Source organism: Rhinolophus sinicus, chromosome 2 (assembly GCF_057876585.1).
Source record: "Rhinolophus sinicus isolate RSI-liver-muscle chromosome 2, RSI-T2T, whole genome shotgun sequence".
In the NCBI taxonomy this organism is placed as follows: Eukaryota; Metazoa; Chordata; class Mammalia; order Chiroptera; family Rhinolophidae; genus Rhinolophus; species Rhinolophus sinicus.
In genome coordinates, this window is record NC_142502.1 from 157756383 (window position 1) to 157772639 (window position 16257).

The window sequence follows — 16257 nt, forward strand, 5'->3', positions numbered from 1 at the left end:
ATGGCCCAGATCTCAGGGTTCTCCAAGATCAGCCTGACTCCAAGACAGAGAAAGTAAAGAATTTCAGGGATGCCCCTAAAAATCCTCCCCAACCTGCTGGTCAAGAGCTAACAGCCCTTAATTTCAGGGCCAGCACCTTCCATTCTGCACTGAGAGAACAGACACCCAAAAGAGAAGGGCCAGTGGCTGCCATTTGCATCAAAGATGGTGTGACTGACAGCAGTGCTCTCCCTGTAGGTGGAGCTCTGGGCATCTGAAAAGGGAGGTCAAACCAGCCACAAAGCCAAGCTCACTGATCACACCTCAACACCCAGCATGACACTGGCATTTCATCCCAAATCTTGCTTTTCTCTGAGGTCTTCATTACTTCTGTAAGCTCACTTTCTGCATTCTGTGTCAGCAGCCATTACAGGAAGAGTCAGTTCCTGTCACTGTATGCGCAGATAGTCCATGCTCAACGCTGCTCTGAGAGGCTGCAGGCCTGAGAGGTTCTAGGAACGCATTGAGGGTGCCAGGCCTTGCATGTTTGTCTCCAGGGCAGCCTAGTAGCCAGTAGAGATCACTCAATTCTGTTCTGTCTGCAAGATCCTGCAGAGATCTTGTGCGATTTCCCAAGACAGGGAACTTGGAACTTTGTGCTGAGTCAGTGCAAGTTATGCCATCTATATTTGGACAGAGAGTTTTGGAACTCACCGAGCTCTTTCCCATGCATCTCATCTGTCTTCCACCTCACCCCTCTAAGGAAGGGAAGGCGGGCTGAGATGAAGAAGCAGGCTCAGAGAGGCCAAGGGGTTTGCCTCAGTTACACAGCTCGTAAGGGGTGAGTTGGAGCTTGTTCCCAGGCCTTCCACCTCCAAATCCTGTGCATTTTCCATTGATGAGGGAACAGTTCTAGCAGCAAAGATTAGATCAGGTCTTCTTGCTCCTATGCTATTTGCCAAAGAGGAAGAGTAGGGGGGAGGTCTGGGCTGAATACCACTCTGGAATCCAGTAGAAGAGCCTGCTGTATTTCCCAGTGTTGGTCATCCTTCTCCTTCAGTGCTGCCCAGACATGTGGGCTGGGATTCCACAATGGCTTACTCTTATGTCTGGGATTGATCATTTTTCCAAGGAGACAGAGGCCTGGGATTCGATGAGTGATCTCCCCAGAAAAGGTGCTTTGTATAGTAAAACTGTTCTCCATTAAAAATTCCAAGATGGGTTAGGAGGAGAGTCTTGATTTTGAAGAGAAATAGATAGAATCTAGCCATGGAGGTCACAGCCACAGGCTTGGGACCCCAGAGAAGCCAGAAGCTTGTGGTCCCTAGAGACACGACTGAACGTTTACATAAGGTCACGGGAATGCCATCACCCTGTCACAATCCTCCTGGAACGGGGTGTGGGGTGTGGCTCCCCTGTTGCACTGCCAAGCACTGCTAATATCAATGTCTCTTCCGATCAGTCTGGTCACAGTTGCACTGAGGAAACTGAGGCAGCTTGGCAGGCTTTTCTCCCCATGATGTCAGACCTGGAGTCAGGCTGACTCCTTCGGAGACTACTTTACAGAGCAAAGGATGTCTGCTCTGTCTGGGAGCAGCACGTCACACACGTCCTGCCACCTTGGGACACTTCAGTGAATCCTTTCTTCTTTTATTTGGAGTGTTCTCAGAGCTACTCTGTGGTGGTGGGAGGGGTCTAAGCGCCTGTGATGTTTTGGCAATAATAGAAAAATTTCTAGGTTTGATGGAGCTTTTAAAACCTTATAGTGAAAGTCTATTCCATGACACTGTCCTGACAAATATATTAAACAGTCTTCCTGGTGTCAGGAGGCAAGGAGTATGTTCTGTAGATTTTTTTATGCCCACCTCCCATGAATGTGTTTGCTCATCCTTAGCAAAAAATCTTTCCCATTGTTTGTTCAGAGAAGCAGTCCACCAAACCCAAAACAACACAGTCTTGGTGGCCCAAAAAGATCTTTAAATATATTTTGGTAGCTATTATCTACACCTTATTAAAACAACATGTTCAGTGGTTAAAGACTTCTTCATTGTGCATGTATGTAGGACCATGAGTAAAAACAAAATGGTTGACTTCCAGTCTATGTTGGATCAAAACAGGTCAAATAAGTAACAGCATGATTTAGGGGAGGCCACCGGTCCATCCTTTCAGTGGTCAGAGACCAAAAGGATTTAAGAGATGGACATGCCAGGTCAGGCCAGCTCTTTGTTACAAATGAGTCTCTAGCTGATCTTGGGTTCACATTTTCTGTTATTTAATGTTTCCTGAAAGGCTGAGATGCCTGTGGTCACATGAGGTATGGGCTATGGATATATACTTCACCTTGACTTCTGATCCATCAGTATTTTGTATAATTGTCCTGAAACAGACACCATTGATGCACTTTCCAGAGCTCCTAGGCCTACCCTTGAGTGTTTCTGTGCACCCCTTGCCCAACTTCCATGTACCTGTATTTTGAACACCCCATACCAGCTACTAGATTAAGCAGACAGCCCCTCGGTCACTACTTTTCCCAGCTGACAGCACCTGGGAGTTTGTATCTCCTGGGGTTGCCCATAGCTAATGATAGACCCATGCAGAAACGTGGAAGATTAGTTCCAAAAAAGAGTCCCGGCAATATCTCTGGTTCCACATGTCCTTCTAGAACCTTGCCGCTGCTCCACCAAGTGGTGGAGAGTATTTCTCCTCCCTCGGAAATTGGTGACCTCAACACAGAATGTGGTGAAAGCGACACTGCATGATTTATGAGGCTAGGCCAGGAAAAGGCAGTATTGTTTCCATCTGCCTCTCTCTAGACACTTCGCCTTGGAACTCAGCCACCACGCTGTGAGGAAGCCCAGGCCACATGGGGAAGGTGTGGATGAATTTGTTGGTTTTAGCCTAACTGCAGCTGGATGAATTGCCAGATGTATTGGTGACTAAGCCTCCAGCGAACTCCAGGCCCAGCCTTCCAGCTGCTTCAGATGATACAGAGTGGTGAAGAGATGAGCTGTCCCCACCAAGTCCTGCCTAAATTAAAGACTCATGAGAAAAATGAGTGTTGTTATTGCTTTGAGCTACTATGTTTGGGGATGGTTCACTGTGCAGCAATAGATGCCTGATACAGACTGAGATACTTGGAAGTAGGCTGCTACTATAATAAAGCCTTAAAAATGCAGCTTTGGCACTGGATGTGGATAGAGGCTGGAAGGGCGTTGAAGAAATGGCTAATGAAAACCTAAACAGCTTCAAAGGGCCTGTCAGGGCAAGCTGGCTGGCCCTGGGGGTCCACAGCAACATATTCAGTTCCACATGGTCTTCCAGAACCATGCCATTCCCCATGAAGAAGTGGAGCTTTGTTTCTCCTCCCCCTTGAAATTGGGCAGGCCCCCATTTTGCCTGATGAAAGAGGGCAAAATGAAGATAGTCATTGTTTTAAAGCCACTGCAGAGGCGGGGCAGGGAAAGGTGGACTCATCGAGCTAATCTGTCAGTCACTCTAAATAAACACTTTAAAAACCAAATATACATAGATTATGTCTAAACTTAATAATTAGAAAAATTTAGCAATATCATGATTTTTATTTGCTTTTTCATGTTCATACTTAATTCTAAGTCTTCCTTGGGTTAAAAACACTAATTCATTAAGGCAACAACAATTTTACCATTCTAAGAAAATTGAGGTTACCAGTCTAAGCAAATTAGGGTGACTTTCTTGCTAGGCTGAGGCTCCCACAGACCACATTTTTGGCTGGGATATGTCTAGATCTGAGCTTTTTTCTTATGAAAAACAGGGATAATTTGAGCCCAACTACAGTAGCTCCGCTTAAAATTTTGAGATTTCCCAGTTCACACCCTCCAAATGAGGTGGCCTCATGCTGTGCTCTAGATTACACCTTCCCTAAGGATCAAGTTTGGTTTGAGTTTGCAACCTCCCCTCCCCTCCCCCACTCTCCTCCCTCCACTGGAACGCCTCTATTGGCGGCTTAATGCTGTTCTGAATTCTTCTCATGCTCTTCTACACTGGCAGGGCCACATCTCTGGAATATATTTACAATCCAATTGGATTCTACGCATCCCTCCTGTCTTTGTCTGCCTCCCATTGAGGCCATTTCAATGACAGACAGAACGCACAGAGATGATCCTTGATGCATCATTTATAACAGCCTAAGAATTGGAAACAAATGAAATGCCCAGTAAAGAAACTGTTGAGGCTCAGTTAGCTCACACTCAGGGTAAGTCAGCAAGGGAGGAAACACGTCAGTAGCTTATCCAGGCCTGGGAGAGCTCAAGGGAGATGCAGCACTTGGCATCTCACAGGTCTTGAGCCAGTGCTGACCGCGGGAAGCGAAGTCTTAACAGCTGCCCACAGCAATATCTGGCCCGGCGCACAGCAGTGGGCGGGGAGAGCCTGTGCCCGTTTGTTGCACACCTGCTCACCAGTACACAGAGGCACGGGACACAGGCACAGAACTTACCTCGTATCTGTGCCCAGAGCTTGAGACGCAGAAACCCAGCAACTAGAACAGGCCTGCAATCTGTCTCCCACTCAGAGAAAGGCCGGATAAACTCATTCAGATGGAGAGTCGGAGGGGGCTCTGGGATGTCTCCGTAGGAAGGGCGTAGGGAGGGCCATCTGGCTGAAGAGGAAGCTGGAGGACTTGGGTGGAAGCTGTGTCAGAGTTTTTATTTGTAAATAGAGATCACAACTCACCACTCTCGCAGCCACCCATTGGCATTTAGAGACCAGGAGCATAAAGGGAGCAGTGCCTTACTCCACCAAGAAGACCCCTCTAATGGTGGGGGTTCAGGCGCCAGAGGTAGGGACAGGAAATTCGACTTGATGTGGGAAGTCCCTTGAGAATAGAAAACTGTGCTTAAATCCCTTGCAACAAAATATATTCTCCGGCTTAGTGAGCAAATAGGTTGGCAAGAATGGCCAGCAATTGCTTTCCAGGTAGGAAAGCTGAAAGAGAAGCTCACACCTGAATAGGCACTGATCTCCAGAAGGCCCAAGGGCTTGTCACCTGCTCCTCCACACGCTGAGTTGTGCTGAGTCGGTAAAGGACCTCAGCAGTCATTTAATTCGGTATCTAGCCACTGTGTCTGTATCAGCCCCAGCCCCAGACTTAGAATTAATCAGTCTTCGCATCCATGGGTGACACTTTGCTTGGAAGTCGAGGAATCAAAAGAGAGTAGGAGGAAAATCCAAGCAGCTGAGGAGTGCTTCTTCCAGCTGCATGCTTGGGGAAAACGCCAGTCCAGGACGGCACAGCCTCGGAGAGGCGTGAGCCCAAACCCCGCAGACCGGGCATGTGGGAAGGTACTTGTGCTCAAATGCTGATGGCGTCACCTGCAGAAGGCTGAGCAGAGGCTGTGGCGTGGAGGCAGCCCCGAGCCTTGTCTGCTGGTCTTTAAGGAAAGGTGAGATTTGGGCAGGTGAGTGTGGGGATGAGCAGGACAGGGCTGGGTGTGCAATGCCTTAGAGCTGGGCGCATGCTGGGGCCAGTGGAGACGCATCTGGCCGGAGCAGAGTGTTTGGGGCACATGGGGAAGGACTAGATGTTGGGCTTCCTTGAATACCAGGCCAAGGAGTTTGGACCTTATCCTGAGGGCCCTGGGGAGTCACAGAAGGTTCTTGAATAGGAGATCAATTTGACGCTATAGTGATGTTTAAGGATAAATCCAGCCCACCCCATGCAGAAATAATTTGCAGTTGAGAGTCTAGAGGCAAGGAGGCCAGCCTGGCACCTATGGCTCTAACCCAGAATAAGCTGGCAGGGCCTGGGAGAGGGGAACTAACACTCACCTTGCCACCACTACTTCTTGGCTTTTGGCATCAACAGCACTGATGTGGCTATTTCTCATCTGTGGGCATTTTCCTGGAAAAACGGAGAGTAGTGTCCAAGAAAATGATTCAATGGACATACACGGACCTGAGATGAGGAGTGTATGTCAGGAAGGCTGTGCACAAGCTGGGTGTGAGGGAGAGCTGGCTTTCTGCAGACAGGCTCAACCCGCTTCTGTGGATCTGGGTGCCAGGCTTGTGTTGGGCATGAAGCTCCAAGGAGCTTGAGCTCATCTTGAAGGTCTGCAGGATGACAGCCAAGGCTCATCAATCCCCAAGGGGCAACCGCAAGGCACTCTCTAGCAGGGAAAGTGGGCCGTTGTTGATACCACATGTTTATAACCACCTCCGTATTCCCAGCAAGTGGCCCCAGGAGGCACCTTCTTCTATCAGTCAACAGAATAACTATTGCTGCAGACCTGGAGCTCACCTAGGAGGTGACCATTCCATGTTAAGATACGTGAGAGCACAAATACCCTGCAGAGACCTGGACATTGAAAACTACAAAACACTGCTGACAGCAAGCAAAGATCTAAACAAATGGAGGGATATACTGTGTTCGTGGCTCAGAAGACTCAATACTGTTAAGATGTTAATTCTCCCTAAATTGTTCCATAGAGTTAGTGAAATCTCAGTCAAAATCCTAGGAGGCTGTTTTGTAGAAATCAACAAGCTGATTCTAAAACCTACGTGGAATAACCAAAACAACTTTGAGAAAGAACAAAGCTGGAGGAACACTGTCTGACTTCAAGTTTATTAAAAAGTTGATCAAGACAGGGTGGTATTGGCATCAAGATAGATAACTAGATCAAAGGCACAGAACAGAAAGTCCAGAAAGACCCAAATGGACATATGATTGTTCAACAAAGGTTTAAAGGTAAAAAGAATGCAGAGGAGAAAGAATAGTCTTTTCAACAAATGGCACAAAAAAATGAACTTCAATGCATACCTCTCACCATATATAATACAAAAACTAGCTCAAAATGAGTCACAGTCTTAAATGTAAAGTCTAAAATTGTAAAACCTGTAGAAGAAAACAGGAGAAAACCTTTGTGCCTTGGGTTAGGCAAAGTTTTCTTAGATATGACACCTTTTGGTCATGCTTTTGCATGACCCAAAAAAGAAACTGATGATTTGGAGTTCATCAAAATTAAAAATGTCTTCTGTGTGAAAGACACTTAAAAGAATGAAAAGATAAGCCACAGATTGGGAGAAAATATTTACAAATCATATATCTGATAAAGACCTCATATCCAGCATATATATAATGAACTCTCAAAACTCAATAGTCAGAAAACAAGCAACCCATTTAAAAAAAAAAAAGTAGTGAAAGATTTGAATCAACACTTCTCTAAAGAAGATACAGATGGCAAATAAACACAGGAAAAGACACTCAACACCACTGTCATTGAGAAACACAAGTTAAAACTCACAATGAGATACATTATAGACTTATTAGAAGGGGTGAAATTAAAGAGACTGACCATACCAAGTGTTGGAAAGGATGTGGAGTGACTGGAATTCTCATCCACTGCTGGTGTGAGTATAAATGGTACAATCACTTTAGAAAACAGTTTGTTAGTTTCTTGTAAGTTAAACATACAGTTACCATATGATCCAGCCGTTCCACTCCTAGGTATTTACTCCAGAGAAATCAAAGTATATGTCCATTCAAAGACTTGTGCACAAATATTCATAGCAGCTTTATTATAACAGCTCCAAACTGAAAATACCCTAAATGTCTATCAATGGGGAGATGGAGAAACAAAGTGTCACACACCCCTACAATGACAAGCCATACAACGTCAGCAATAAAAAAGGTAAAACTATTAGTACCATCAAGAATACAGAGAAATGTCAAAATAATTATGCCAAGTGAAAGAAGCCACACTAAAGAGAGCACACTCTTTCATTCTAGAAAATGCGGCTAATTTGTAGTTTGGTCAGGGGTTGCCTGGGGTAGGTGGGGAGGGAAGGGCAGGAGGGAGGAACTACAAAGGCGCACAAGAAAAATTTAGGGATGATGTTCATTATCTTGTGGTGATAGTGTCCTGGACGTATACACTTTGTGACTCATGAAGTTGTATACTTTATACAGAGGGTGCCAAAAAATGTACACACATTTTAAGAAAGGAAAAAACTGTATTAAAATTGTAATACTCAATATATAGTCATGTTTTGACTCCTGCAATGCTCAAAGTGGTTACCACCAGCATCCAGACACTTCTGATTACGGCGAACTATTGCTACATAGATAACATCTCTTAAAATGTGTACACATTTTTTGGCACCCTCTGTACGAGTATGTGTGCAGTTTATTATTTGTAAATTATACTTCCATAAATCTTTTGGGGAAAAAACAAACCTCCGAGTTCTCTGCATTCCATTCAGAGAAAAAGTCCTTACAGGAGCAAAGCTCCATGGCTGACTGATCTCTACTCATAGTGCTGTTTCCCCAGCTTCCAGAACAGTGCTTGGCACACAGAAGACGCTAAATGAGTGTTTGTTGAATGACTGTCCAGCAGGCCTCCAGTTAACTGTATTGTTTGAAAACTGTTGTTAAGAACAAGATGGGGTTCCTTAAACATAGACCCAGCAATTCCACTCCTAGGTGTGTTTCCAAGAGAAATGAAAACACGTGTCCACAAAAAAATTTTTTCATAATAGCCAAAAGGCAGGAACAACCCAAATGTCCATCAGTGAATGAATAAACAAAAGGTGGTATATGCTTTAATGGAACATTATTTGGCCATAAAAAGGAATGAAGCACTGATATATTCCACAACATGGATGAACCTTGAAAACATTATGCCAAGTGAAGGAAGCCAGACACAAAAAGTCATATATTATACAATTCCATTTATATAAAATGTCCAGATTAGGTAACTCCATAGACGGAACACAGAGTTATTGCTTAGGGCTGAGGTGTTGACAGGGAAATGGTGTGTGTGTGTGTGTGTGTGTGTGTGTGTGTGTGTGTGTGTGTGTAAGTTAACAAGTACAGTACTCTTTTGGGGGGGTGATGAAATGTTTTAAAACTGTGATGATGGTTGTATGTATCTGCAAATATACTAAAAAACATTGAAACATACACTTAAATGGGTGAGTTGTATGGTGTGTAGATTATATTTCAATAAAGCTATTTAAAATAAAGAACCTGGTGGTACATCAGGGAAAGGCACAGCTCTTACTCAGAGTTTGAGTGGAGAATGGGCAATCTCTTGTTGCTGTCAGTTCACCAGCAGGGTTATGATCCTATGTAGTGCCCCCTGAGCATGGAGGTGGCTCAATGTGCCCAGCAGAGAAGGGCTAAGGGCCCAGAGCGGGCACTGGGTTTGGTCAGGTCACCCTGACCATGAGCTCTGAATGCAGAAAGGGCTCTTTCTCTTGGGACAAGCAAAGGACACTAAGTCGCTCACAGTCCTGCAGCCTACTGGCTGGGGTTCTCACTACTGCCGTGAGCTCTACTGAGCAATATGACATCCCTCAATTGCCTCACAGTGATAATACCTCCTATTTATACCAAGCACCTCTCCTCCCAGGAGAGGGCTGTGTTTTCCCAACATCGATTCAGTAAGCCAGCCGGACTGAATTGACTTCAAATTCACAGCAGCCACTCACAACCAGCCTACCACTTTTCCCTGCCTGTCCACTCCTTCATGCACTGCTGTGACACTCACAGCAAAATAGAGAAGGCAAGCCCACTGGTCTTCCACGCAGCTGCACTGATTGAGTGACTCCACCCCCACCCTGCTCCAGACATGGGGGGAGGGGAAATTTGTGCCCCCTCAGAGCCCTTCTTTCATGCGGTAAGAGAAATGCAATGTGGAAGAGAGGGACTTCAAGTGTAACACTTTCCCCTTTCCATAAACATTGAAATGATTAATACTCAAAGGTGAGAACTGCTAATAATGGGACATCAGGCAGAAAAGAGAAATCTACTGAGGGTGGCACTGAGCCTTTTCTAATTCATGCCGCATAGGCAGCTACCCATTTTGCCTTGGCATAAAGGGCAACACAGGTTCCTGGTCAGCATGGTCCAAGGGTTCTCCAGTGGACAGAGACCCCTGTCTCCCCGGAGAATGAGAAGGAAAGTTCTGATGGGCTCTGCGATCTTTCCCCTTAGTACAGATCTGACTGACCCTGGCCACTCTACGTCCCCGGCCTGAGGGACAGAGAGCAGGGAGGGGCCAGAGAGGAGCCTGCACTGGTTTGACTGGATTGATGGATGGACATGCCCACCCCACCCCACCCCCAACACACACACAGAATTTCCACTTCTCCGTACCTCTGTCCTGCTCTGTGCCTGGCAGAGTGCCTGGGGGCCAGAAGGATAGGGTAATGCTGGGGGCAGGGGTTGCCTGCGTACATGCCCACTCCTGACCCTGCTGAATCAATCAGGGTGAGTCCTTTTGGTAGTGTAGACCCTGGGTCACCTGCTGTGGGGAAGAGTACATCTGTGGGGGAGATGCAGATGGTTTCAGAGATGAGAGTTCAAGAGTTTCTCCCAGGGCTGGAGGAAGCCACGTGGCACAAAATCCTCAGGGGCTGCAGCCCTAAAGAGCTTTTCTCACAGAGCCTGGGACCTCAGGGTGGGGAACTGCCTAAGGGTCAGTTAGGTGTCCCCCTGCCCCCACCCCACCTTACATCCCCTCCCCGACATCCACAGCATGTAGAGGGCAGGCGCTCCAGTGCCCATCTGCAGTAGCTGAGCTTCTCAGAAAGTAAGGAGGTGGGAGTTGGGCTGAGGCAGAGAAAAGTGTGGGTACCAGGCCCTTGTGCCAGCCTGTCAGGCAACCATCCAACTCAGAGTCAGTCTGCTGAGTCTCTACAATGCTCCTCTGAAAGAATTACTGCTGACCCCCATGTCAGGGAACCAGGGAAGCCACTGCCTACTTACGTGAAAATTTAATTAACCATCTCTGTCTAGCTCTTCGCCTAAGAATCAGGGCACTTCTCTCCAGAGGACAAGGGAGGTGATTTGCAATCTTTCTGAAATGTGGGAGGATTCTAGTGTGCTGGAGAAAAGGACAGGGAGCAGATGAAGAGTATAGTCTTGGAAAGTGCTCTGTAGGAAGGGGGTAGGATATGAATAACGAGGCCAAGCCCACCTCCTTCCCTCGGCCCAGCCCACTAAGCTTCACTGGTTCCCCACCAGCTCCCAACCCTTAACCTGGCCCACCTGGCCCGTTCACAAACATATCAAAATAGTCCATGCAAACTTCTCCCTCTCTGGGGAAAAAAAAAGCAAACTGCACAACAGAAAGCCTTTTACAATCACAAATTAACCCCCTGTGAGATCCTGTTAAATATAGATTTCCTTCTGTGTGCTGTATCCTCCAGCTCAAATGTTTCAGCCAAAAATCTCACGTTGGCATTGATTGCCTGTCCCACTAACCACAGCCCTGTGGGCCCCATTTGTTGGATGAACTCTGTAGTCAGCCTGCCAGGGTTCAAACTTCAGCTCTGCCATTTGCTAGCTGTGTAGCCGTGGGCAAATTACTAAACCTCTCTGTGCATCAATTTCCTCATTTATAAAATGGGGGCAATAGTAATACCTACCTTCTAGGGTTGCTGTGAGGACTGAATGCATTAATCTACTAAGTATTTATAACATAGTATGTGCCAAGAAAATGTTAGCCTATAACAAATTACATAATGTGTCTACAATCTGGTTGAAATTCTCTTTTGAAATATAAGTGGGGATTTCCTTATTAATTCATGGAAAAATATTTATGAGTGCTCACAGATTAGCTGGTTCCCCAATCCATTTTTGCAAATCACATCCTAAATTTCTCAGCTGAGAATTCTCTGATCGCAAGGATGTTTGTCACAGTTCCCCACGTCTTGGGGTGAAGGCGGTTGCTGTAATTTCCACTTAATGGTATGTCTCATAGGTCTCTTGGGGCTGAAGATGAGAATTTGAGTCAATCGTGGCCACAGTGAGTCTTCAATGCCTGTGCCTTCTAGTGTTTTCTGAGGTTTCCAGCGACGCTGTGCTCTACTCAAGAATAACAAGTACAAGCCAAGAACAAGCAGAAGAGTAACAAGTACAACCCACAAGCAGAACAATGTTTGGCATCCTCCCTCCCGCCAGCAGTTGAAATGACCAACAAGTCAACAGAGCTCAGCTCAGCCCTCCCCGGCCACCCACTGGCTGGGCAGGGTACACGCGTTCTCTGTCCATCAAAAGGATGCCTCTCCCAGAAGGTTTTCATGATGAACCAATGAGCCCATGTGTATGAAGGGCTTTGAAAAGTTATTTCAGTCATAGTCTAACTACAAGCAATTCTAATGATGACGTTTCTCACTGATATCAATCCAAGTTGGGTGTTTTGCAAGGCAGACAATGGATGTATTGAAGATGACACACACTAGGGCTGGGTAGCTTCTCCCCCCTTCAGAGCTGCTACATGAGCAGGAGAAAGACAAATTACAAAAATTCAAACCCCAATGATGCAACCCTACCAATTCGTATTTTATTATAATTCATCTGTGGTCTGTGATCGGATAAATTCTTCCCTTTAAATTAAAATGGTTGCCAATGGGGAAGTAGATGAGGAATGGGGGAAAGATTTGAGATGAAAAGAAATTAGAAAATAAGAAGAAGTTGTTTATTTATCTATCTTTTCATCATTTTTAATAAAGTTTTTGTAATTAATATAACATAAAATTCAGCATTTTAACCACTTTAAAGTGCACAACTCGGTGTTTTTTAGTATATTGACAATGTTGTGCAACCACTATCACCATCTAGTTCCAGAACATGTCTATTACCCCCAAAAGAAACCTCATCTCTCCCAATTCCCTCCTTCCCCCAACTCCTGGCAACCACTAACCTATTTTCTGTCTCCTGTGGATTTACCTATTCTGGACAATTCATATAAATGGAATCATACAATATGTGGACTTCTATTTGTTGAGCATCCATCATAGGTGTTTCCCCCCTCTCTTGAGGGTAAAGGAGCTATAGCAGCAGAATTTTCCTTGGGGGGGGGGGAGGGGTGTGTGTGTGATGGTTTCTGGCCAAGGAAGTGAGTATCCGTTGCTATGTTGACAAAGGAAAGGAAGTTTCCGGTGAAGAAGGGAAGGCATCCCAGGAAGGGAGAACAGCAAAGTGATGTGGAGTGTGTGTTTGGGGAAGGCTGAGAAGTTCCTTAGGGCTACAGCACCTGATGCAGAGGGAGGTGGGGGGTGGGGGAGTAAGGAGATGACGAGGCAAGACAGGTTAGGTCAGAGAAAGCAGAGCCTTGAGGGCTGCTCTAAAGGGACTAGGATTGTTCCCCTAGGCTCTGGGGAGCTACCAGCCGTGCACAAGCCAGGGAGAGGCCAGGTGTGTGTTTTAGGAAGGAAGCCACCATGGAGGGTGGATTGCAGAGGGAAGACTCTCAAGTGAAGAGCCCAGGAGGACTGCAATCACCCAGGGGAGGGAAGGCTGGGACGCCCACTGTGGTAGTGGCGGTGGGCTCAGGGCGAAGGAAGCTCCACTTGAGAGTAATTTCTAAGGTGGAATAGACAGGAGTTGGGTGTCTGCCCAGATGCAGCAGGTGAGAGGGAGGAATCAGGACTCTGGACCAAGTCCCTTCTGACCCACAATGAGACTTTGGGAGAATCAGAGGCAGCCTATGAATCCAGCACCTTCTGCTTAGAATATGACAGTGGCTTCCCCTTTTTCTTAGGCATTCGTTGTCATAGGGGTCTAAAGCCCTGAAGGGTCAGCCCTCTGCCTGGCCTCATATGCCTCCACAGTGGCCTTCTGCAGTTCTGCCCTCCTGCTGAGAGGCCTTTGCACATGCTGTTCCCTTTGCATGGCTGCTCTCTGGCACTCACATACCCTCCTGCTGGTCCATGCCTGCACATGGCATGGGTCACATGCCCCGCCTCGATCAACTCTCTTCATATACATTTTCACAGACCCATGCAGTTCTCCCTCAGCTATTGTCACGTTTGTTTTTCATTTACTGGTATGATTTTTGATTCTCCAGTAGCCAAAAGCTCTGTGGAGGCAGGAACAAAGTCAATTTTAGCTCTTGTAGCCAGCACCTCGCAACATACTTGGTATGTAGTGGTTGCCCCATAATACTTGGAAAAAGAAATGAGCAACTACAGGGCTCTTTTCCTGAACCTGGGTCCCTTTGAGACATAGTTTCCATTCAGGGCAGTGGGAAGAGGAAAGAGTCTTGGGAATCTTGGCATTTTCATGGGGGTCTTCCCCACCCCTGCCTGGGCTTTTCTCCTGATAAAATCTGCTTATGAGAAATACCCAAGGCAGCCACAGTTCCCAAGGTGAATCCAGCCAGTGCTTCGCTGGCTTATTACTCTCAGGTTATAGTATATTATACTTTGTTACGTATAACATAATGAGGACTCACATAATGTAAAAATACTTTCCAGATTGTAATCAACCTGTAAAAGTGCATTTATTCAGCACCTTCCTCCGTCAACAAGCCGGGAAGAGACTGGAACTTTCTGGAAAACCTTTCCAGAGCTGGTCTCTTTCTTCTTCCTTTTCATTCTCATCTCTCTGCCTGACAAATCTCAATTGTTCTACTACACAGTGTGAGTCGCTAAATGCTGAACAGAGGGTCTGCTTACCACCACTGGGAGGACACGCTCCTTCCCTGGGGCTTCAGGCCCATATCCTCAGGGGCCCTGGAGATAATACAGACATGTATTCATGGCTGTGCTCCTGGGAGAGCCAAAATCCAGGTTCCTAGGCCTCCAGGAACCTCCCTGATAGCAGGGCAGGGAGTCTGGGATAGAAATGGAATTTTCTTCAAACTCTGAAGAGGTATTTTGTATGAGTCACTCATAAAAAGGTTTTTAATGATATCACCTCTTTGCCCCTGAGCTGAGCATCCAGGATTCTTAGATACAACTACTATTCTGCAGCAAGGAAGAGGATGCTTATTGGTAGATTGGCTCAAACAATAACCCATAGGTGGCATGAAAAAAGGGAGGGCTGAGGGCAAATAGCCAAGGCCATGTGGCGAGTGGGAAAACTGGCCCTAGACCTCACTTTGCATTTCTTTTGCCTTTCCTCACAACACAGGAATTATGGCCAAGTATTTTTCAGACTCTTACTCTGTAAGGCCCATTTAAATTGATCCAAGGGCCCAAGCCCAACTTCCACAAATGCCAGGGTGCAAGAGATTCACCTGGGGAGTCTGCTGAGCCTGCAAATTCCCAGGTCCAATGCCCAGATATTGGGATTCTGCAGTTCTCAGCTGGAGCCTTCGACACTGCATATTCAGTGAGAGCCCCAGGAAACTTGGATGCAGGAGGCCCCAAGACCACACAGAGAGAGAATACAGTCCACTTCAAGCCCAGCTAGTCCAATGGACGTTTGGGTTGGCGAAGATTGCAAGTGCACTGGGGATGTGAGTAGCTCTGATGCCTCTCTGGGATCTAAGCTTCTTTATCTGTGATTTCAACTGTCCTCAATGCACTCCCACCCTCCTTCCTGCCCCGACCTAAAATAAAGGCAATTTGTAATGAGTCAGAATCCTTAACAGCATATTGTCTGGCACAGAGTAGAGGTTTGAAAATATTTGTTGCATAGGTGGAAGGAAGGGAGGGAGGGGAGAAGGAAAGAAGGAAGGAAAAAAGGAAAAGAGGAAGGAAGGAGGGAGGAATAAGGGTAGGCTCACCACACACACACACGTTCATTTATAGAGAAGACTTTCTCTCCACAAGGAACACCGCTTCCCCCAAAAGCCCTACCTGGAAAGGGATCCCCAAGACTTTTCTCCCCACCCCATCCCCACACCTACCTCCATTAATCCTACCCCCCGAACATTACCCCCAGTCCCACACCCCTCCTCCAATCTCCCTACCCACCAAGGCTCATTTCTGGGCTCTTAGCAAGGGAAGCAGTTAACTGTGATCCATCTTCAGCATGGGGGTTTTCAGTGATGTCTAATGAACAAATCTCTTGTCTTTGTACGTGCTCCGTAACCTGCAAGCCAAGTTAATAATACGAAGAATGGTTTGGTTATAAGAACAATTGCTTCCCAAAACTGCCTGGTCTCCAATGCCACCTTTCGCTCCTCTCTTCTCTTGGGTTCAACCCTCTTTCTTAGAGATGCCTAGCTAAAACAAAGGTTCTAATCTTAAAGATTGGTTCAATATTCTCAAACCTCTGACTCATTGGAACAATGAGATATCAGCTATGGCAACCCCACACCATTCTGTCCTTGTGCCCTCCTCCTCTGCTTTGTTTTTGCTTTTGCTTCTGGTAAACTAGTGTTTTTGAATTAGAAAATTTGGTGACATTTCAGCTCTCCCAACTGCAAAAACATGGAAGAATCAAGGGGAGGGTGGGGAAAATGACCTTACAGGAAAGTCAACCACATTGAGACCACAGGGCACAAGGTACCTGAGAGAAGAGGGGAGATTGAGGGATGAAAAGGAAAAATTGAAACCGATGAAGGA